The sequence below is a fragment of the Prionailurus viverrinus genome, chromosome A1, assembly GCF_022837055.1.
Source record: "Prionailurus viverrinus isolate Anna chromosome A1, UM_Priviv_1.0, whole genome shotgun sequence".
In the NCBI taxonomy this organism is placed as follows: domain Eukaryota; kingdom Metazoa; phylum Chordata; class Mammalia; order Carnivora; family Felidae; genus Prionailurus; species Prionailurus viverrinus.
In genome coordinates, this window is record NC_062561.1 from 225457878 (window position 1) to 225482819 (window position 24942).

At 39.6% G+C, this 24942-nt stretch overlaps 1 pseudogene; it reads right to left on the bottom strand.

Moving 5' to 3' along the window:
* Window positions 1-8115: 8115 nt before the first annotated feature.
* On the bottom strand, window positions 8116-15956 carry LOC125164980 (keratin, type II cytoskeletal 8-like; annotated as a pseudogene).
* Between the last annotated feature and the right edge of the window lie 8986 nt (window positions 15957-24942).

A 24942-nucleotide genomic window follows, 5' to 3' on the forward strand; every position in this document is an offset into this window, starting at 1 on the left:
ATTAGTCACCAAAGAAGTTTTAAAATACCTTGAATCTTACAGTTCATAAATCAAAAATGTTTATAGAGATTCCCCCAAATTTAACACTTTAAAAAATTATGATGTTATAAAAAATTATGAGGCCCAAAGCTACTTTTCTAAATAACCAATAATATTAATAATAAAAATATATATCAAATATACTAAAAAACAGGCTGAAATATTTTTCTCGTTCCTTTAAAAAACATAAAACGCTTTTATATTAAGGGATGATCATAGTATGTAGCCAATAATATGATAGACAAAACTAATATAGAGGCATGTCAGGCAGTTGGTTAATAAAAATATGCTATTTTGGGGGCACCTGGGTGGCTCAGTCACTTGAGTGACTTGACTCTTGATTTCTGCTCAGGTCATGATCTCACAGTTCCTCGAACTCCACATTGGGCTCTGTGCTGTTAGCATAGAGCTTGCTTGGGATTCTCTCTCTTTTTTTCTCTCTTTTAATGTAAATAAATAAACTTTAAAAAAATTTCTATTTTTTCTAGCTTTTGAATTTTGATCCTTTTAAAACTTAATGTGTTGTGATTTCCTTCCTCATATAAAATATATAGTCCCTTTCATAATACTTTTGTAGTTTTTCTTAAAAGGTTCCTCTTATATACCATTGAACCTATATCAACCTTGGTGTACAAAGTGAAACAATGTTTTCCTCATAACTACATGTCTTTTCTAAAGTAGGAGGCAGTGGATGTTTTTATGTTTTGTCTTTGAGCAAATACAGTTAGTGGTAAGGACATCCAGTAGGTGATTCATTCCCTCCTTCCAAGGCAGGTCATTTGTTTTCTGGCAATCACATTACATAAAGGACAGGACAGTTTTTGAACAGAGGGTTCTGAAGAGAACTTTACAAGTTTTTAATGTCCCATCTGTTGCAATAACGTGAAAGAAAATGGATGACAGGATTCGACAATGATTTACTTGAGCTTAATATTTAACAGTCACTGTTGGGGTTTCTTTTTATTTTATTTTTCTTTCTTTCTCTTCTCTTTCTTCTCTTCCTTTTCTCTCTCTTTCTAAAAGAGGAGAATAAGTAAATTTCTTGAACTCTCTTGAGTCATTTATACTCTTAAACTAGTGTTAACGGATATACTAGAGAGTTCTGTGAAACAGCATCAGAAAAGTCAGACCCAATTTCTGCAAAAGCTATGGCCACATGAATTCTTGAGTAAATAGAGAAGGCAACAAACAGCTTGTTAGTATTTATTGATCATATTGTATTCATTTGTGTCAGCCAGATTTAGATCCAAAAGGAAATATTTACGATTACTGTTTTTTGGGGCATCTTCATTGGTATATAGTTTACATGTGATAAAGTTCATCTGGAGAGGTGATTTCTCTGATCACAGAGGTGATCAGTTCACCGATTTTAAGTAAATTTGTGGAATGATGCAACCATGATCATAATTTAGCAACACCTCCCCATCACACCCCCCACACCCCCACGCCTTTGCCTTCATCAGTCATAGGGAACAACTAGTCTGCTATCTTCCCTAATAGATTTTGGATATTTCATGTATAGAAAGAATCAGACTATGTCATCTTTTGTGACTAACCTCTTTCACTTATCATAATGTTTATCCTTACTGTAGCCTGCAACATCCTTTCTATTGCCAAATAATCATATTCCTATATGTAGATATATAACATTTTATCAGTTAATCAGTTAATGGACATTTGGGCTCTTTCCAATTTTTAACTATTAAGAATAATGCTGCTGTGAGCATTTATATACATGTTTTCGTGTTGGATGTATGTTTTCTTGTCTATTGAGCATATGCTTAGGATAAGAACTGCTGTATTATATAGCAACTCTATTTTTAAACTACCTGTTTCCCAAAGGAGCTGTATGGATTTACTTTTCCACCTGCAATCAATGTGGGTTTCAATCTCTCTACATCCATGTCAACACTTGGTACTGTCTGTGTTAGTGCTTTCTGCATTAACAGAACCAAGAGGATATAAAAGGTGTTTTAGTATGAGGAATTGGCTTACACAATTATAGAAGCTGAAACCCCCTACGATCTATCTGTAAGCTGGAGACACAGGGTAACCTGTGGTATAATTCAGTCTTGAGTTTCGAAATCTGGAAACAAAGGCAGCACATGATGTCAAGCCCAGTCCAAGGGCAGGGGCAGATGAGATGTCTTAGCTCAACAGTGAGTCAGGAAAAAAAGAGGTGAATTCCAACTTCTGCTGTTTAATCCATTCAAGCCTTCAATGGATTGGTTTATGCCCACTTATATTGGGGAGGGCAGTCTACTTTACTGAGACCATTGAGTCAAATACTAATCTCACCCAGAAACACCTTTACAGACAAGAAAAAAAAAGGTCTAACCAGAAAATCTGGGTATCCCTGATTCAGTGAGGTAGGCATATAAAAGTAACTATCACATTGTCTCATTTTTATAGCCATTCTGGTGAATGTGAGGAGGAATATCACTGTGGTTTTGTTTCCCCTGTGCCCCCCGACTCACGTTGGGTACCTTTTCATGTGCTTACTGGTCTTTTGTACATTTTTGGATAAATATCTATTAAAATACTTGACATTTTAAATTAGATTTAGATTATTTATCTTTTGTTACTGACCACAACACTTTAATATTTTTATTAATAGGCTCTATTTTTTAGAACAGTCATAGGTCTACAGAAAAACTGAGCAGACAGTACAGAGAATTCCCATATATTCCCATTTCCCCTGCAGTTTCCTCTACTATTAATACCTTACGTTAGTATGGTTAATTCTGTTACCATTAATAAAGAAATATCGATACATTATTATTAACGAAGGCCCATCATTTATTTGGACTTTTTTTTTTTATTTTTTTACCTAATGTCTGCAATTTTTGACATCAAAATTAAAGTCACTTTTTAAAACGTTTTCTTCTGTGATTCCCCACAACTTCATTACAAAGAAGGCAGCAGAAAGTATTTCTTAAGATTATAATGTAAACAGGACTTTTAATGTACTTGGGAATAGATCTGTAGCTAACGAAGTTTGAATTTTGTAGTCATTTTCATGAACTCCTCTCTTCCAATGTCCTGAGTGATCATGATACTTTTAACTTACAAAAAGTATATATATAGTTAGTTAGTCAGTTAGTTAGTTAGTTAGAGTTATAAGACACCAAAACCCCCCAAATTTGGATGAACCTCTCAAAATTCTTTATTATTCCATAATGTTAGACAACACCGAATGTTTTAGCATCAAATTTGCCATTGTGTTTTGAAGATTCCACTTACCTATGTCTTAACTGGCAGTAAAGGTAAAATATCCCAATTAGAGAAAACCCATTATTTGGGGCTCAAAAGAGTTATAGGAAAATGTGTCATCTTTTACCCATTAATCATCCCTAACGAGAAATGCCATATACTGAGGAGAAAATGGAGGGCAGGACCCCATCAGATGCACTCTGCTTGCTTGGGTCATACCAATTCTGTTTGAATATTATCACTCCTTATGATTAATATTAGTCCTCTATAGAATAAAGGCACTTCATATGTAATATTCATCAATACACTTTTTATCAGGTTTTTTGAACACATTGTTTCTTACATTATTCATGTCTACTTGAAGACTCTTGTGAGAAATTCCTTCTGAATCTTAGTTGAAGAAACTATAATGCTATAGGGCATATAAATTTATTTTTATCTTATGAATATGGTGAACTGTATGAATTATAAATTTTATGCGATGGTTGCTAGAAAGCCTAGAGCTAAGATATAAGATATTCATCTACTGAGTGTACCTAGATCTATATATCACCTCTTTTTTTTTTTTAACTTTTTTTAAGCCTATTTTGAGAAAGAGAAAGAGAGGAAAAATGTGAGTGGGAGAGGGGAAGAGAGAGAGGAAGAGAGAGAATCCCAAGCAGGCTTTGAACTGTCAGCACAGAGCCCAATGCAGGGCTCAGACTCAGGAGCCATGAGATCATGACCTTAAATCACGAGTTGGATGCTTACCCAACGGAGCTACTGAGGCACCCTTATATATCACCTCTTAAGCCTCAACTGTGTTAATCCTTGTTTGTTCATTCATCTTCCTCTGCATCTAGATTTATGGTAGGTAATTGTATTTTATCTTGATATGCTTTTCAAAGTCACCTTAAATATATTTTTGAATATATTGGCATGACTTAACTAAAAGTGTGATATAAAAATATAGGTAATAATTAAATAATGAATACAAAGGAAATTGAGTCATGAAACAAGCCTAGCTTTGTGGGTAACTCTCATTAATTTTCTGGCATAGCTTAGAAGTTGAGAACATTTACCTGAATTCCATTTTGCTGTTGAAAAACAAACAAATCAACAAGCTTCTGATTTTCTGTTTTAGTTAGAAATTTCATGCTATTTCACATTCTAGAACTTGTTTTACTTAAATACTACTTCCAATTCACCCATCAATTTCTATGACCTAGATTTTAAAAGTGATTTATTGATTGTTTTACATACGAAGATCTTTTCACTACAACTCAAGACTCACTTGTCCAGCACTAGGATTAATCTTGAATCAATCCTGAGGAATACTGAAAGGATTATGCTTATAATTTTAGCATGCTTTGATTTAAATTTATGATTTCAAAAATGTATCAGTATATCCAATGTTATATTAGCCCTCTGTATCTGTTTTCTTACCAAAGTTTTGCTTGATTTTCTAATTCATTCGGCTTATGTGGAAATTGAAGTCATCTCTTTAATCCAATCTTTCCTGGTGTCCTGTCCACCCTTACCAATCCATTTACTTTATTTTTTTTAATGTTTTGTTTATTTTTGAGAGAGAGAGAGACAGAATACAAGCAGAGAAGGGGCAGAGAGAGAGGAGACACAGAAACCGAAGCAGGCTCTAGGCTCTGAGCTGTCAGCAGAGAGCCCGACACAGGGCTCGAACTCGTGTACTGTGAGATCATGACCTGAGCCAAAGTTGCTTAACCAACTGAGCCACCCAAGCACCCCATCAGGCTATTCACTCCAAATTAGATTGTTTCCCATACTCCCCACCAGACATTAGATGGTTTGTTCAAAGCATAATCCCAAGAGTTTCCCTATTTAGAATACTTTTCCTATCCAGAAATGAGTTGTCTTGTATTCATTGAACCCTTAAAGATTTGCCCCCAAAGTAGATTAGTGCTGTTAGCCCCAGCCCTGTCCTATTTTCATTGCCTTCCCATTGAGCCATACCACTGAGGTTACCACAAGCCCAAAGAATTATGACACTGTCACCAACTTGGTTTTTTTTCCCTATGGGGAGAATGAGCAAATATGGAATGTATTCTAATCATATATATTACTACTTTCAAACAAGAGACAGTGTTTTCATGTAAGATAGGCAAATAATATTCACAAGTTTAGGGAAGCCTGATATTTCATCTCAAAACTCTATTTAAGGGGCCATGGAATTTATCAAGTTACAGGACCCACCCTGATCATCATTTGTCATTGTTTTTGTTTTTGTTTCTTTTCCACTTTTGAGGACAAAAGAATCAGTCTCTTTCTTCAAAAAATAAAACTGCAATGGTAATGATCTAGCCCAAGTTCTTCTTAGCTTTTCTATAAAATATGCACATTTGTTCATGGCAGTCCTGCTTCTGTAGAATCTCTGTATCTATTACACAGGAAATTTGGAAATGCTCTCACCACCAAATGGTTGCACAATTTAGTCACTTTTAAAATTCTGAGCCAAACTTAATGATTTTTCAGAGCGAAAATAGCATCGCCAGAGGCTTACTTAGTTCTGTCAGGCCAGAGTTGTGTGTTTTTACACTAATGACTAAAAATCAGGGACCCTGTATTTTCGAGACTGAGCGATGAGTACTAGGAATAAAAACACTCTTACCCATGAAGGCAGGTGTGCGACAAGTAATGGATGACAATATTTCAAGACGGAGCAAATACCATGGAGAGGAGATTGATAGATACAAAACCTGTAACAGGCAGATCCTTTATATAGTTTATGTATTGAACATTCCATGGTATTTTTGTAGTATGGATTGTTACAATCATCATGTTAGTCTGCTGCTATTATGGAAAACTTTTATAATTAATGATCAGAAACTATCCTAATAAATATAAGAGTAGAGAAGGATATTTAATTCAAGGTTGTTAAATACATTATAGCACAGTAAACACTGGAATGGCCACAGACCTGAAAACGATGTTGTGTCATGACAATAATTTGTTCTGGGTGTTCCATCATAAACATGGTCCTTTATAAGGAGTGCACTTTGTGATGGCTATGCTTTGCACAGTATACTCTTAGTAACAAAATTAATGCTTACTTTGATATATTAATTCTTAAAATATTTGAGGACCCAGGAGTGTGCAAAACAAATTGGAAGACTGAAATGAATAATATGTTAGTCAAGCTAGACCAGGTAATATTGCAAAAACAAGTATCAGTGGCTTAATTCAGCAGAGGTGTAGTTTTTACTTTTGGCAAGCATAGTCTGTGTTTGGTAACTTACGGTAACTTTTCTCCCGTAATTCAGATGCTTCTGTCATATTGCCCCTCCTCGAAATACGGACTCTTGGACACCACAGGAGCCTAAGAGAGAACTTAGCTCACACTTTTTCTTAGGTGAATCATCCTAAAAAATGACACAGGTTACTTTTGCTTACAGCCCATTGGTAAGTACTGGGCAGGTGCCTCACTAACTACTAGGGGCCAAGAAATGTGGGTCGCACAGGTGCACAGAAAACTGAGGGCTAGAAATATAGGTGATACTACTAAACAGAAATCTGAGATGGTTTTCTAAGTGAGGTCCTGTTGGTAATGTGATATCAATTCTATATTGTTATTCTGTCTATCATGATTTTACATTTTATTTTGTATTATAATACATTCTCCAGGTAATTCTTCCAAGGACTCAAGTATTCCCTGATTGAGATATATATTAAATTCTAAACCACACAGTTTAGAGAAATTAAGTTATTTATGTAAGAAATCATAAGATTACATACAGTAATACTAAATACTATCTAGATGTCAAGGCATCTTCTCTTTAATTCTAAAAAACCCATATTTTTACACAGTATTTCCCACCCATATATTACACAGAGATGGGACAGAATTAGGTATATAATAAAGAGGCAGTGATGAACCAGATTTAAAACCAGTCCGAGGCAACTGTTATTTCTCTCTGTAGTACAGTTTCCTCTCCTCACCTCTACCACAAAAACAAAGCCTGCTAAAAATCAGCAATTCTGAAATTCTCAGTTTCAAGAATTAACTATGGACTGCATTGAGAAATCTACATTCCATTCCTAGCTAAATTTCTGCTTTCCTAATCAGCATCACGGGTCAGTCATTCTTTCTGATCAGAAACTATCCTAATAGTTCTCTCTGAACCTAAAATAGAAAGAGATTTAACATTTTTAATATCATCAAAAACATATAACTTTCATTCTTCTTAAACTCAATACTTTCATAGTTTTCATTTAAAGAATCTGCAAGGTTACATTGCATAAGTTTCTTCAGGGGGGAAAATAATCTATTATATACAGTTTTATAGTTTGTATTGCTCTTATCTTTTTCATGACTATAATATTAGAGTTAAATTTATGTAATTAATCCAAGCACATAGGTTTTCTTTTTCTACTTAATTATGCCATGAAACATTTTAGGTTTAAGAGTATTGTTATGATTTAAAAACCGATTAAGAACTTTACTTTTCAAAAATCATTAAATATTGATTTAGAAATATCTCTACATCTAAGGAAATTTTGCTTTTCAAATTGATACATAATCAAATTTTGCTATAAAAAGCATACTATGACACATTGAGTCATGCCCTAGCTTCCATTTGGAAGGTAACCTTGGAGGGAAAAATTGGAGGTTGGTGTTGGCAGAAGCATCTTAGACTTTAATTGGGAAAAGACATTTGAATTGGCTTTTAGTTGGGGGCATTGGCAAGAGGGGTACCCAGGGCAATCGACTCCCCACAAGTGGAGGCTGAGGGCTGAGGCTGAGCCCCAGGTGGACCTCCTTTTCCCAACACACCCCTGCATACCTCCTTCCCCCCAAAGCTCTATGGCACGCCCAGGAACAGGGAGGATGGGAGGGACCACAGTGACTATTCACCTGGACAGAATATCAGATGACTCGGATACCGGCTTCCCATCGCGGGTCTCTATCTTCTTCACAGCCACAGCCTGGAAGGAGCTGACACAGCTGAAGGAACTGGAGACCCTTCCAGGGCCGGACTGGAAGGAGCTCAGTCTATAGGTGAGTCCAGGGCTCATGAGGCCCCGGTAGGCTGAGCCCAGCCCACCTCGGTAGCCACTAGTCTGGTCATAGTATGAACCCTCATGTTCTTCCAGACTCCAGCAGGGTCTCCTCGCTGGCCAGCAGCTTGCAACAGGTGACGATCTTGATGTCCAGGGCCAGCTTGATGTTCATGAACTCCTGGCACTGGCACGGCTGCCCGGCCAGGTCCTGCTTGGCTCAAGGCAGGGCGGACTCCAATTTGGCCAGCTTGGCATCAGCATCCTTGAACCTATGGTGCTCCGCATCGGTGATGACTGCCTCCGGGGAAGCCCTCTGGTCCTTGAGGCCCTCCACGTGAGCCTGGAGTTGACGGATATTTTCGTTCATCTCGGAAATCTCTGTCCTCGTGCAGTGAAGGTCGTGTCCATTTGTCCCAGCCACCGTCTGCAGCTCCCCACTCTTGACCTGGGGCATGGTCTCAGCCTCAGCTGCAATTGTTTTTATGATATTTCAGTATGCTGGGTTATTTCAATACAAATATTTTAAGAATCAGAATATTTATCACAAATATCAATGAGCAAATATTAAAAAAAAAAGAAAAAAAAAAACTTCTCCAAAGCTGAAAAAAAAAAAGTTCATCCCCATCTTGCACCAGTTCTAACAGTAGATTGGTGTTATTAAACCAGTTGTGACGGATATTTAATAGGCCTGCGCCAAAATGTACTGCATTTAGAATATATTGTTGGATTTGGTTGCCAGGAGTTTTAGAGTTTATTTTCATATTTGTTCATGAGTGTTATTATACTGTAATTATCTTATTTCAAACTGTCTTTTTAGTTTCTGGCGTAAACGCTTTTGCTAGCTTTATAAAGTGACAGGAGCATGATTTCTCTTTTTCAGCTATCCAGAAGGACTTGTCAAATATTGGAATTACTTTTACCTTAAATGATTGATAAAACTCAGTGATGAGGTCATCTAAGCTGTATGTGTGTGTTTCATTACTACTACAATTTCTTTAATTGTCATAAGCTTATCATATTCAGGTGTTTTATTTCTTTTTTTTATGTGTTTCTGAAGGTATTTTTTAAGTAGATATGTGTCTGTTATATCTACATGTTCAAATGCTGGCATAATCTGTTTCATTCTTTTTTTTTTTATTTGTGACTTACTTGTTCTTCTTCTCTGTCTCTGTCTCTCTCTTTGTCTCTCTGTCTCTTATCTCATAAAAAGTACTATTATCTTATAAATTCACCTGAATTTCCTATGTTGAAAAGATATATAAGGATGATATTAGCCAGCATGTTTTCATTTTGTAGAAAGTTGTGAGAAAATGGGATAAAGAATAAAATAAAATTTGAGAATAAAAGGTAGATGAAAAACTCATATAAATTGTTAATCCTATAAATAGACAAATAGATGATAGATTAGATAGATAAATAGATAAATAAAATTTTAAGTGTAACAAACTTGAAGTTAGAGTAATGTAGTTATAAGCTACTTTAAATCAGAATTTTTTGACAATTAGCTTTACTTACTAAGATGATTACGTACATTTATGTGGAACTCACTCCTGTATCATAAAAACTTTAGCAAAGATAAATACATTTTTAAATAAATCCTATTATTAATCTTTGAAGTTTGTCTTTCCATATATTAAGTTGGAGATACTTTCATTTAGGTAAAAATAGATATTTCCACCAGCTTCTCAGTAAGAATAGACCTAGGGCTAGAATAAGGACTCCGTGTTACCTGATGATCAGGAATGTGCTAGAATTCCACTGGGTCATGAAGATCATTTTAACTCTTCTGGGGATTGGCTTCGTTTTCTTTTAACTTCTTTATTTTTATGACTAGCATAAATCAGGAGGGGTAAAGAGGGTGAAAAACATGACTTTCTGTTTAGCATCAGTTAATCATTCAAAATCATTTTGTTCCATTTTCTTAAGGCAATGAGAAGCCTGAAACAAATGTAATGTTTTCCACCAAGCTACATTTATTGAGTAGTTGAAATGATTGACAGGCCAAAAAAACCCCTTTCAAAAATAGTAATTAACAGCAGCAACCCTTCCAAACAGACTATCTTCTGTCAACAAGCATCACAAAAAGGCATCCCAAACTTGAAATGATGGTGGCAGGTAAGCAAGATATGTAAGCCAGAGCAAGCAAGGCACTTTAGCTCTCAAATTTTAGTGAGGGAGAAAACACATTTTGAGATTTCCTTGAGAAATAGCAAAGCCTTAAAAGAAAATGTTATTAAAAGAAAATTTAGAGATGATTCTCAATATATATGAGATGGCTTTGCTCAAAATACTGTATTCTATCTTATCGTATTATTTCAAAAGAAATAATGAAAAAAGTTTCCTTTTGTCTGAAGATTTTGTCCCCATGTTATTGGCTTTCCTTATTCTTACCCTTCTTTTTCTTTGGGATTGGCCAAGTGTCTGTTGCCTGGAAGGGTCTATTTTACTAAGGTTTTCATCATTTTGTTTTTCAATATACTGTCGTATGGATAAAACTGTCTTATTTCCATGTGGCCCTTACAATCATTAGAATTTAGGAAACAAATTTATTTGTGTGTGTGTGTGTGTGTGTGTGTGTGTGTTAAAAAAAGTGCTTTCTCTTTCTATTAGGACAACTTGTTACTGAGCTGAATGCTTACCCTTTGAAAACACAAGTTAAACTGGCCTTTATTTACAAGGCTGTTTAAATGATGCATGGTATTACATATTGGAGTTTGTGGTGAGAATTAATTGCATGCTTCTAAACATGTGATTGTTTTATCGTTTTCACTCCTGTAAAAATGAAATGTTGATTTTTACCAAATTTCCCTTGATATTAAATCTTTAGCATAAATGAATATAATTGCTTCTCATCTAATAGAGCTAACTCTATAATACCCAAGATACCCTTTGGTGTTAAAATAATGCGATCTAGTGAACTTGGCCTAACACCTCTTTTCTTCAGTAAACTATGACAAATTTAAGTTTTGGTGTAAGTAGGCTGTTTCAATTTCTTTCTCTTCGTTCAGTATTTTGCTGTAGTTGCTGAATAGTTTCTTAGCAAGGGAAGAAAAAGGATTAACTTGACTAAAACCCAGTTAAAATGCAAATGAAATGAATTTCTGGGCAATAAAGCATGCATTAAGCTGGAACTCTAATGAACATAATAGTAAAAAGTCCCCGGAATATTTTATGCACCTCTATCTATTTCATCTTTATGCTCATCTAGATGTAAGTCTTCCGATAATTCTAGAGGTTTTGCATTTCTGCTTGCCACAAACATGATTAACAGCTTTATTGCTCCCTTTTCTCCAGAGAGGGCTTCAAACCTACTTAATTTCACTCTCTTGAAACCAAATCACGAAGCCCAAAAAGATTTTTATCTGATTTCTGAGATTTATGCTTATTTCATAGGGATTACTGAAGTTCAATATTCATGGGCGCATGTAATATAAAATGGCTAAGTACAGTTAGGAGGCTTTGGTATTTGTTTTGCAATGAAATATTTAAAACAAAACAGATTCAATGTTTGTGTTATGGCGGTGTGTTAATTATTAGGTTAGAGATAAGAGGGAATGGTTTCTTCACAGAAATAGAGATACAAGTTTCTCTTATCAGCCTGAAGATAGAGGATAGCCTATCCAGGAGGACTGGAGAGGAGAGTCATTTTGGTGATGGGTATTGCTGAGTCAGGTATCCCTTTTGTTGAGCTAAGCCAGTGTTTAAGCCAATGTAACTGGGTCATTTCTTTTACCTTGTTAGACCTATTCACATTTTGCTCAACGGCATTTTAAAAATTCAGAGGGTTTTAATATATTATCCTGTAAAATAATTGTATAATCTATTATTATAATAGATCATAAAAGAGTATGGTCATTATAGAGTAAGTACTATTCCAGAATCATAAAATGTTAATAAGTGTTCAAGGTCAAGAAAATATAGGGTAGGTTGAGAGTTAAGTCTATAGAAGCTGGTACATTATGAGTTGAAATAGCTGCAAAAGATTCATGAAGTCTATTCTATGCCAAGAACAGTATCCCTGAAACTAATTTAAATGATTAGTTTTACTTTTTTCATGTTCATCCGTTAGAAAGCATATGGTATAGCCTCAATGATTATAGCAATAAAAAAGGACCATTTGCTAGTCGTGGCAATGTTGTGACTATGAGATGTAAAGTCAAATATAACAAAAGAAAAGCAGTCTTAAAAACTAAAAGCCATGGAAATGTATTATTTAGTGCACAATATGCTTTTGATATTGGAAGAAGATATTTTGGCCTCAACTATATGTTTGTACATATATACATACACTCACGTACACACACACACACACACACACACACACACATACATGCGTATAATTAGGAGGGGCAAATGAGTTATTGAGTAGGTGGCCCTATCTACTTATCCTAGTTGATAGACTATCTTTGGACTCTTTTTTTTTTTCCCTAAAAGCCAGAATATTAACTTTGCCAACTACTCTGTGAATGAAAGATCTTTCATCAAGTATATGCTCTGTCCTCCAGGAAATACAAAGTGCAGTGCTGCCTGGTGACTCAGAAAGCACTTTAAATAGCTGAGGAAATGTAACACTTTTACTGTCCTATTTAAATTATTCTTTCTACAGTTAAAATTGAGCTGTTATTCTATCATAAAATATGTACCTATATACTCATTTACATTCATAGAGTCGTGGAGTTCTTAATCTTAGCTTCCCTGAAACAATTAATTCCATTCCAGTCATGCTCTGGGTATCGCTCCTTCCTGCCATCCCTATCTGGCTCCACCTCTGCATTCTTTTTGAGTTCTTTCCTATTATTAAAGAGAATAGACATAACATGAATATGCACTTACTGTGCTTATCTGAGGTAACAGTGCTTTGTCTCCATGAAGTGTTTCTTTTCCTAATTTGTAATGCAGTGTTTCTCCATTATGGTAATCCACTATTTCAGTCATTAGTGGCGGTGGTTGACAGTCTACATTCTTGGAGAACTGTGTAGATGGATTATTGGCTCTGACCCGAGAAGGTTAAGTCACTTGACTAAACACCACCGTTATCATTTGGCTGTCCAACACGTTGCCCTCTCACATCCATGCATGTATATATACCATTACCCCCGATTTGTTAGAAAACTTCTACCCCTCATTCAGGAAGACACTCTTCTAGTAAACTTTCAATCAAGGTGTCAGCAACATGGCTGCTATCACGTTCCTCTGTGATCAATCAGGGATGAGCACATGATCGGGCAGCCTGAACAAACCCATCCTGGCAACTATTCTACTACAAAGAGAAGGGATCATTTTATTTTCGTTTTGATGTAATGTATTGGTATAATTCTACATCAGAGTAAGAGGTCTTTGTTTTCATACTTTTGTTTGTTTTTTTTTTTTTTTGAAAAATACCATAAAACACACTGCTGGTTTGAAAGCTCCTAGGAAATTTCCCAGGTATAATGTGAAGCAGGCACTGTATTCAGAGGGCAGGGAGAGACTGAAGAAAGAGGTAGGCTCCTACATGTGGGTAGGTAGCAGGTTTAGCCACCAAGGCAACTTACATATGTGACTTGTCTTGGGTGGCAGTAAGATGAGTGGATCTCTGCACCTGCCTTCCAAATCTTAAAAGTTTATATAGAAGTCTTAACTGGATTCAGCCACATATACTGTCCATATGGCCTTCCTGTCACATTACTATCTCAAGGCCATGTCTGTGGAGCACTTTTCTGGGGGCAAGGAAGGCAAGCATAACTCACATTCCAAGGATAAGGACAGGGGTGGGTGGTCCCCAGTTGCTCTGGGCCAGCTCCAGGGTCAAATGGCTTCCATTTCCCCTTAATCTTCTTCAACAATCCACCTTCCCACTCCCTTGTGACTGGCTCTTAAAATTCCACCAGCTCCTTTTTCTAAAATGCACCCTGAGTGGTCAGCAAGGGGTTTCGTTAGCGTGGAGGTAGCTATCTGGCTGCATTGGAGGCAGATGCTACAGCAGTTATACAGGCACATGCAAAAGAAAACACAGATTAAGACAATGATTTCCAAAAGTAGTGACAGCATCTTCAACCAAGATCCGGCATCTGAACCACAGATTTATTCTAGTTCCCTGGGCTGGGGGTGGGATCAGTCATGGCATTCACCTGTGTCTTTATGTGATTTAATAAAGATAATATATTAACAGGCTCGTCATGTATAAACACACAGCATTCTGTTAGGATGATGGCATGGGTGTCTTTTTGTGAGCCCATCCCGTTTTGGGGGACAGCTTTTCTCATTGGAAACATTTCAGTGTTCAACAAGGACAGACTTTGTTGGCTATTACTCAAGGCTTGATGAGTAAATTTGGTAAGGATTCCTGTCTGTGCTCTATCATCCTCTAAACAAATGGAGGAAACAAAGATGATCATACCAGTGAAACACAGAATGTGCCTACCTGGCTCTAAGGAGAAAGTTTGGCAGCTGTTCTTACTATGGGGCAAATTCACCTTTGTGCCTAGGAAAAAACCAGAGTGTGGTGGACCAGCTGCCCAGGTGGAAGCCACATTTTGTGCCGCATAATAACTGGATTCCATTTAGTGCTACCTAATAAATACCTAGGCAGTGTAACCAGTCAGTGCCAAATCAGTCGCTCTCCCTTAATGTGACAGAATGATGCACAGTTTCAGTGGTACCTGGTATCCTGTCCCATGTTTCTGGTACAATTGGGCTGAATCTGTTGAGAGGGATTTTTCTGTTCCCAACATAGGAATACCCAGGTGCCCAAATATCCATGACATGGAATCAGCCATTCCCAAACATGAGTATAGCCACTCACGGCTCCAAGGATGTATTTCCAGCACCTTTTTGACCAGCAGTTTGGTGGACCATCTTTATAGTTTGTCTGGCAGAAAAACAACACTCATGCCCAGTATTATTAATATTATGTCCTACAGGCTATGTTTCTAGATCATTATTGGTAATATCAGATGAACTAAGAGTACTAGTCCTGGTTTATTCTTTAATGTACTGCTTAAGGGCCTTCCGGTCCCTTAACTAGAGAGGCGATGCCCACCATGGCAATCCTGAGGAGCTGTAGAGAAGCAACAGTTGCCCACATACCCAGCAGGTCAATAGATCTCTTTCTTGGGCATATGAGTGGACCCACTGTGAAAAGGTATTTCCATCAGGCGGTGGGACATCACAGGAACAGCCAAAGTCTAAGGCCAGAAAGACACATTTGATTGAATCTTATATGGGAAACTCTTCCCCTTCTATAAGAATTACACTCATGGCCTGATTTTTAGAGATAATGTGGCTGGCTGCAGCTTTAGGAATTTGACCCAGTTGTTCATACCAACAATGTTGGCCGGCGGGAGAGAGGCATGAAGAGATGGACTGGGGACAGGATATGCCAGACCAGTACCCCACCTTCTCCTCTCTTTTGATGGTGCATATTTTATTTCAAGTATAGTGTGTTTCAACAGGTCTGGCTTGCAGCAGGATAAAAACATGTCAGTGGGGACTGAGTAGTTCTCTCCGGGGGTTGAGAGTAACTCACCCAACCAGGCGGGACATCCCATTGCAAGTGCCAGTCGACAATTCCTTTTCCAGGTGTGATGAGATTTGGTGCTCTCAGCAGCATAGCAGTGTGGATTCATGGTGAGGATTGAGACGGTGGCTGTTCCCTGTATCTCCCATACCTTTATGATGCTATGTGCTTCAAAGGGTCCCCAGTTTGGCATAGGGGGCAAACAGGCCCTACTAGTTCATCATTCAAATGTAGTAAAGCCTGGGACAGTACTTTTGTCCACCTGGCCAAGGTGGCTTTACCAGTTAACGATTTAATTTCCTTCTTGAATATTCCATTCTTCCTTTCTACCAGCCCTGCTGCTTGTGGGTTATACGAGAGATAGAACTGCCTCTATGTCATGCTGTTTTACCTAGTCTTGACCTTTGAAATGTGATTCCTAATCACTATTTATTTTACGAAGGTTATCCATATACAGTACTCAGTTTCTTTAATCCCCTAATGGTAGCAGGTAGTTTGCACAGTGGCAGGGGAAACCTCAGGGTAGGTCAGATGTAGTGTCCACACCGGCCGAGGAATATTCAGAAACCTCACTCAGAGGGAAGGGGCCGATATAATCACTTTGCCAATACCTCACCAGCTGGGAACTCTGATGAACAGCCCCAGATTCTTTTGGCAGTTGCCTCGGGCATTGTTTAGAATACACAGTACGTGCTCTTACTGCACTAACCAAGTCACTGTACTTCAAGGGTGATCCAACATCATTGGCAATATGCCATCTCATGTGGGCACTGTGATGGCTACTCTTTCTATCCATCCAATCTGCTATATCTAGTTAAAGGTCAGTAGACAGAGCTTATACTTGAGCTAAGGATCAGCTTCCTAATATAAACAGGGGATGTCCAGTGCCTTATGAGCTGGGACATGAAAAACAATGAGGACTACCTTAGTCTCTTGCAGATGGACCCATACGTCTTTCCACATATCTTGCCCCAATGAATGATCATCCACTCCTCAGCTTTCTATTTTCTAAGTCTGATGGCTAATCCTTTTAGAACAGCCTAACTCTCGGTGTATAAGGTTAACAGCCAGGCATTATGAGTGATCACCGGCCAGACTGCTCTGAGCCCAGCCCGTTGGCTGCTGCACTGGCTGCTATATGAGAGGCTCTACATAAAGAAGTACTGTGCACACTGCTAGAAACTGTTGCTCTGTCAGGGCCTAGGGTTTCTGCTCCCTTCCGGAGCTGAGACCAAAGTCCCAGGGGCACTCTCCCCTTTAGTTGTTTCTGCCACTGTGCCCAACCCATACTTTCTGGAGTCACAGAAACATCTAACTCAAATGGCATCCTTGACTAGGATGTGTCCAGAGCTTTAATCTATTCGGTTAATATTTTTCCCTTCTCTGAGCTGGTTTCCTGTGCTGATCCTCAGTCCTATATGTGCCCTTTCTTTGCAAGGTGGCATAGGGATGTGGGCACTATACCAGATGGGCATTACAATTCTCCCAAGTTTGAAAATCCCTACAAAGGCTTGCACTTTTTTCACATTCTCAGGGGTTGGACTGGCTTGCACTTTATCAGTCACAGCTTCTGGGACAAACAAAACTTCCTGGTGGTGTCTGGGCCTTGAATTTTCTGTGGGCTCACTGACCATCCTCTCCCTTTCAGATGTTCCGGGAAAGCCTGAAAGTATCCTGTGGCATCAGCCATTCTTTACATGTTAAACATTATATTGTCAATGTAATGGGTCCACATTTTACTGATGTGGGGACAGAGAACAGAGATAGGTGTCAGGCTGCCATCTCATGACATATGGTGGAGCTATGCAGGTAAACTTGGGGGAGCACCCGAAAGGCTCACTGTTGCTCTCCCATGTGAAGACAAATTGATCTTGTGACTCAGTGCATAATGGAAAAGACATTTGTTGAGTCCAGCACAACGTGGTTCACTCCTGGGACCATGACCAACATAGCTAAGATGGTGGCAATGTCAGGCGAGGCCACATAGATGCGGGGGAGTGGAATTACCTTGTTTAGTTCCTGGTAGTCCGCTGTCATCCACCATGAGCTTCCTGGGTCTTTTTAATCATCCAGACCAGCTTGTTGCAGTTCTTGGACACTTCCCCTTGTCTCCTGATATGTCCCCCAAACCCTTTATATTATTTGACAGGGTTACTGGGTTCCAGTTGGTTCTCCCCCTCAGCACTGGCTTCATTACTCTAATCCACATGTGGAATTCACCAACAGAGGTTTTTAGAGTTTAATCTTGTAGGATATCAATGTCCAGTATGTTCTCTGTTACTGCAGAGATTAAAAAACAAAACAAGGGGCGCCTGGGTGGCGCAGTCGGTTAAGCGTCCGACTTCAGCCAGGTCACGATCTCGCGGTCCGTGAGTTCGAGCCCCGCGTCAGGCTCTGGGCTGATGGCTCAGAGCCTGGAGCCTGTTTCCGATTCTGTGTCTCCCTCTCTCTCTGCCCCTCCCCCGTTCATGCTCTGTCTCTCTCTGTCCCAAAAATAAATAAACGTTGAAAAAAAAATTTAAAAAAACAAAACAAAACAAAACAAAACAAAACACATTACCAGGGAGGTATGCCCAATTTTCAGTGTCAAAAGGACCTTGCTAGCCATAATTTTGTCTTCTTTACCACTGATGGCTCTGAGGGGGCCAGAAAATTTCTGAAGGTTATTCTGTATTAGAGTACATTCAGCCCCGGTCTCCACCAGTCCTATTACTTTTTATTTCTTGAGGACCATAAATAGTGACTTCACCATGAGGCCTCTGATCACCTCCAATGGCCCTCACTTGGAGACAATCTTGGCCTGCATTCTATACCTTGGATGTGGGAGGCACCCATCCTGAGTAGGACTATGACCCTGGGGCTTCTGCTGGAGCAGGTGGGACTTCAGGGATGATAGGGGCAGGTGAGGATGATCAGACTATATTTCAGGTATTAAGACTTTCTACAGACCAACCAACATAGTGTTAGGTTTTCAGACTATCTGTTCAGAAATATTCTTCAGGAATGAGATCATGCCACATTTCTTTCTGGGTTATTCTTGCTGGACCCTTCACAGCCAATCGGAATAGTCCTTTGGATTTCTGAGCTTGCACCTTTTCTATAGCCTTTACCACAGCCCACATCTATTCCCCCAGATCAGCAATCCCACAGTTCTTTTGTCCCATAACCAAGATTAGCGTGGATATCAGTGTCTTATAGGAGGTGATGAGGGTGGACTGGAGAATCTTGTCTCTCATTCTTGCAGGGAATGTGACTCAATCAGGGCCTTCAAAGGTAGGAGCTTAGACTGTCTTTCTCACTCCCAGCTCCCCAAGAATTTGCTACACTGACTCTATGAATTTATAGGGTCCAACTTGCCCAAGGTGATCCCCTTCATTGGGCCAAGGCTTCCTCCTGGAAAGAATGATCGGATCTATATGGGAATAAGAACCTTGAAGTCACCAGGCACCATGCAGGTGCTGCCAGAGGGCAGAGTGTGTGGTGATGTTGCTCATTTTCTCTGCTTCCTGCTCCGTCAGAGAAATATTATCACCTCCCATATCCCATAGCAGCACCAATCACACTGTTAAAATTTCCCTGGCCTTTTACTGGGACGTGGCAGCTGTGTGAATAAGCTCAAGGGAGTATATTCCCTCATTCTGGATGTTTCCTGAACTGGGGGCTGTATTGCTAGCGGGGGTTGCTTTTGCTGTGCTTTTGCTTTCCTTTGTATCAGGTGTTTGGTAACATGGGGTGCTCTGTCAACTTCACTGTCAATCACCATAAGCCCCTCTGCTTCTTTCTCATCACTCTCCCCAGGATTCCACATCTTAGCATCTCAATCAAGCTTAGTCACAAGGGCCCAAGTCTCAGTCCGTGGCAGTTTGAACCCTTCTAGCTTGGCAAAATGTCATGCTAAGTTCTCTAACTTACTATCCTGCTCTCCCACCTTGTCTTCCAGCCCCAGAGTCATCAGGCCTGTGGACATTTTATGTTTTTGTTTTTGTTTTTGTTTTTCTTTGCTAAACGTAACTCATTTTTAAGCTTCTTTATATGAGCTTCAGCCTCCATTTGGGCATTGGTGGCCAGTCGAACCGCCCACAGTAGAAGAAAGCCCAACCCATGGCCATGTGCTTTCATTCCCTGGCTCAGTGCACTTCTTCCAGCAAGTGAATTAGACCAGCTAGTGTTTCAGGCATCTTTGGACTTACTCTGAGATCCACACATATGTGATATACGGACCACCCCTCCCCACATAGAAGTTAATGGCTAACTTGGTATTTGCCCCATGGATGGAGGAAACATCCTTCTCTAACTACAGTTTTTCTTCCAGATTTCTAACTCAAGCTTCAGCCTCTAGTTGGGCATAGGTGGGTGTTCACCTGCCCATTGTAGAGGTGAGCCCACTATGGCAGCCATGCATTTCTCTTCTTTGCTGCAGTGTGCTGTGTGTAGTTCTTCCAACAATTGCATCAGACCAGCTGGTGTTTTCAGGGTGTTCCCATACTCATGTTGTGGTCCACAAATATCTGATGTAGGGGCCACCCTTTCCATGAGGAGTCCAATGGCCAATTCAGACTCTCCCCCACAGATGCCACATTCCCAAAGCCCATTTCTTTGGTCTCCTGGCCAGCTTCCCAAATGTTGCTTTGCAAGTTCCTAGGGAAATTCCCAGGCATACTCTGAAACTGACCCTGTATCCAGAGGGCAGGGAGAGGCTGAAGAAAGAGAAGGCTACTCCAGATCGGTAGGTGGCAGGTTGAATAAGTAAGGAAACTTACATAGGAGGCTTGTCTGGAGTAGCTGCAAGATGAGTACATTACTACCCTCACACCAGAATCTTAAAAACGTTTGTAGAGGGACCTTAACTGGTTCAGGCACATATGCCATCCATATGTCTCAATGCTACTTCCCTATTTCAAGGCTATGTCCTTGAAGGAAATTCTGGGAGCAGAGAAGGCCGGACGAACCCACATTCTAAGGACAGGGAGGGGGTGAAGAGCCTCTGATTGCCCAGGTCCAGCTAGCCAGTCAACTCGTGGTCATGTCCTCTCAATGACCTCCTCTAACAATATATTTTTATGTAACAGTGTACCTGTTATGCTTTGGAAGGCTACTTTGGCATAAGAAGGAGTATAGGTTATGATACAATTATGAACATAAAAATTAATGCACATAGTTTGAAACAAAATATATCTCAAGGAGAGCACAGGAATGTATTCAATTAGAGACTTTCTCATAAAAGGGTGAAACATTACTTAAAATTAAGATATGGATCATTCTTTCAATTAAAAAAAATAGAGAGGTAGTTGTAACAGTTTGATAAATTCACTGTTTTCCTAATAACGTTTTCCTTGCAGCACATTACTTTCCAGGTATTTGAGATTTTGAATGAACACTAGATGTATTTAAGCCAATTGTTTCGGACTTGATTACACTGGCTAAAATAAACGTTAACTGGAATAGATTACAAATATTATAGCGACAACAACTTATCCTGGCGACTCATAAAAAATTTTTAATCCATATAATTCTTCTATAGCTAATAGGAGTAAGCTAAATTTAATTTAGACATCCTTTTTTCAAATATCTGATACAACTTATCATGTTAATATATGCTTATTATGCTAATATATGGGCCTAAGAAATATATAAGGCCTAAGAAATATATTTAACTCAAGATCCCTTATGCAGCAATAACGTGCAATGAGGGAGGAACGACATAGCCATTAAAAATAGGAAGTGTGCATATCCCTAACAGCTTCGTGTGAAACGAGTTTGTCTACGAGTCCCTAAGCTGCTTACTGTGTTCTCATGGCCTGCATTCTGGCTGCCATATAGTTTCTTCCTAAAGCCACCTGTGGATGACCCCTCACGCACAGCCCCCCGCATATACCCATCGAGCCGCCTGCTGCCAGTGGCAGGGACCCTTCCCATAACACACAGGCTCGGGGCCCCACCATCTTCTCTGCTGTACTTTACTTTCTCTTTTTCACAACAGCCCTTTCTTCCCTGAAGACCCAGCCCTCTCCACAGAAGACACCCTGGCCTAATTTCCGTCACCCCAAGCTTTCACGCTTCTAGCCAGAGTCTTCTCAGATCTGCATCGAAGGGAAATGGAATCTTGTCTCCTTGAAAACCGCCGGATGGCAGTCCCTGACAGCTGTTCATCGTTTTCCCAAGGTGCCTGGACTGTGTGTAGGGTCACTCAAACGAGGGGGTGACCCGGGGGTGTGGATTGTCAGGTTTGGCCCAGATGACAAGCGCGTTCTCCGTCCTCTGTGCTTAAGGGCCTCAGAGGCCGACTGACAGACACAGCTTTGCCCAGAAACGTGGGCTGTTTCTCTGCCGATGCTACCACTCCTGAGAGGGAAAATGAAACTGAACAAGAGTGGTCAAGAGGCTTCAAGTGCACAGTGTGACAAAGCATGGGTTGTATATGAGCAGATCATTCGGAAATCGAACAATCAACACTTTGAAGGAAGGAGAGAAGAAACAGAAAGAAACAGAAGAAATCACATCATAATTATGAAATGGACTGCAGTTGTTGGAAAAGTTTTATTTTATCTTATCTTTATTTTTTAAGTTTATTTATTTTGAGAGAGACAGAGACAGCATGAGTGGGGGAGGGGCAAAAAGGGAAGAAAAGAAAATCTCAAGCAGTGTCCTTGCTGCCAGCACAGACCCGATGCGGGGCTCGAACCCAGGGACCACTGCAAGATCATGACATGAGCTGCAGCAAGACACTTTACTGACCTGAACCATCCAGGAGCACCACATGGCCATGGGGCTCCTGGGTGGCTCAATCGATTAAGCATCTGACTTTAAAAAAAAAAAATGTTTTAATGTTTATTTTTTGAGAGAGAGAGAGACACACACACAAGAGTGCAAGTGGCGGAGGTCAGAGAGAGAGGGAGACATAGAATCTGAAGCAGGTTCCAGGCTCTGAGCTGTCAGCACAGTGCCCAATGCGGGGCTCAAAATCGCTAACCGTGAGATCAAACCTGAGCCAAAGTTAGATGCTCAACTGGCTGAGCCACCCAGGCGCCCCCCACACCCCCAAATTTTATTTTACTATGTGATAATAACACTCAGGGGAGAGGATCCAGGTTTTTCTGTCCAATCTGCCATGGTTGCTCTTTCAACTCCTGTTACCTCTGTTCTTACCTGCACTACGTTCCCACCTTTTTCCCTTCCCTCGCCATTTCCATGACACTCCGTGAATACTCTCACCGGTGCTTTCTCTACATGAAGTGTTTATTCTTCTAATATGAATGTGCTTTTGTTCTTTGTATTAACATGTCACACAGACATATGTGTGGCAGCAGTCTGTTTTTTAGATTATAGCTGAGACGTATGTGGGTTATTAGCTAGAAGGTTGACAGGGCAAGTTACTTGACTAAACAACATCATGGCACTGTGCCATAAAAGCCTATACTTAGAATGCTTTTATAGCAACGAGTATTTAATGGGAATAAAAGACTGAAAACACTATTCTGATACCACCACACGAATTTACATTTAATTAGAAAAACCTTACACTGAAAAATATTCCGATTCCAACCGATGTAGTGTTTGAAGCGGGGTGAATGATAAATGTCCCCACTCTACCCTCATTATAAACCAGTTCGAGGCAGATTTTTCTCATAGTGGTGATAGAGGGAGAGACATTCTCTCCTTTGTTTGACTTACATAGAATAGTTATGTGCTAAAAGACCAAATTAGGTCTGGTGAGAGCTTCTTAATAACAAACAATTTTTGAAATTTTAATGGTAAGATATAAATCATGGTTAACGGGATTTTGAAGAGAACAGATTACTTCTAACAGTTAATCATATAATGTTTTGCCTCAAAAGCAGGGTGGATTATTTTACTTTATGAGCAAATGCATCAAGGAAGGTGCAGGTGCTAAGGCTGCTCCTTCCCCAGGCATTTCTTTTCTGCCTGGAGCTTTATGCTGATTAAATTTAAGTATGTCCTCTCCCACCAGTGGTAAGATCTGCTCCTGTCTTTAGTCTTCAGAATTTGGAGAAGATTTAACTCTTGTCTAAGATTATCCACATACAAAATAAGGTTTGTAATTAGTAGTTTCGATGGACTATTCTTTTTTTTTAAATGTTTATTTATTTTTGAGAGAGAGATTGTGAGCCGAGGGGGGCTGGGGGGTGGGGGTGGGACAGAGGATGTGCACTGACAGCAGAGAGCCCTATGCGGTGCTAGAACTCACGAACCATGAGATCATGACCTGAACTGAAGTCAGACACTTAACCAACTCATCCACCCAGGCGCCCCTGGACTATTCTATTTATTTATTTATTTTTTTAACATAACACTGCTTGAGAATACACCCTAGTCTTAAAAACTTATTAACATTATCCGAGGTTTGCTTCTATGGCCCTTCTTTTGTTTTCTCACCTCCCATCTTCCTTCAGGAGGTCTCATTCTCATGTTTGTGGAACCTATACTTTTTTAAAATGAACTCTTCAATGCAGCCGTCATTCTTCACTTCGAGTACTTGTAATATACTTCTTGGACAGCTCTTTAATGACACATTGATATAACTGGACCACCTCATCCCATCCCCGACAGAGACTGCCTCAGGATGAGATTGGTGAATTTTATAAAGTGGTGCACATTGATAATATTCAGCATTGTATATCCCAAGTTCAATTCTTGGGTGTGCATTACAGAACTCTTCGACTTACAAACCACCTGTAGGAGACCCCACTTGCACCATTTGCGGTCCTCTCTTCCTACACAGCTCTGCGCGCCGTCGCTGCAGTAAGTGCCCTACTCTGTGCTGTGCTTCAGCGTCACATGCGTCCTGTTCCAGGGTTTCTTTTGGCATCGCGGTGAGAACTTGCTTCGCGTCCACACATGCACAATCTGAGCCTGTGAGGTCTTATTGCCAGGCAGGATGAAACTTGGATGAATAGGAAATGAGACCCAGAGAACAAATCCCTCCCCTTTCTCTTCTCCAAATGAGAGTCCCGAGATGCACTTCATGCAGTTTCATTGGGACTGTGGGACACTGCGAACACTGAAAAGTGCGTCTTTGACCCTTACACCTTGGAATTAGACATCAGAGGAAAGTGATAGCACACGTGTCATTATTTTATGTCCGTAGGTAACCTATGCAAAGACAGGATCAGAAATGGTCCTGGAAAGCAAAGCCTCAGAAAGAGAGCTCGTACCTGAAT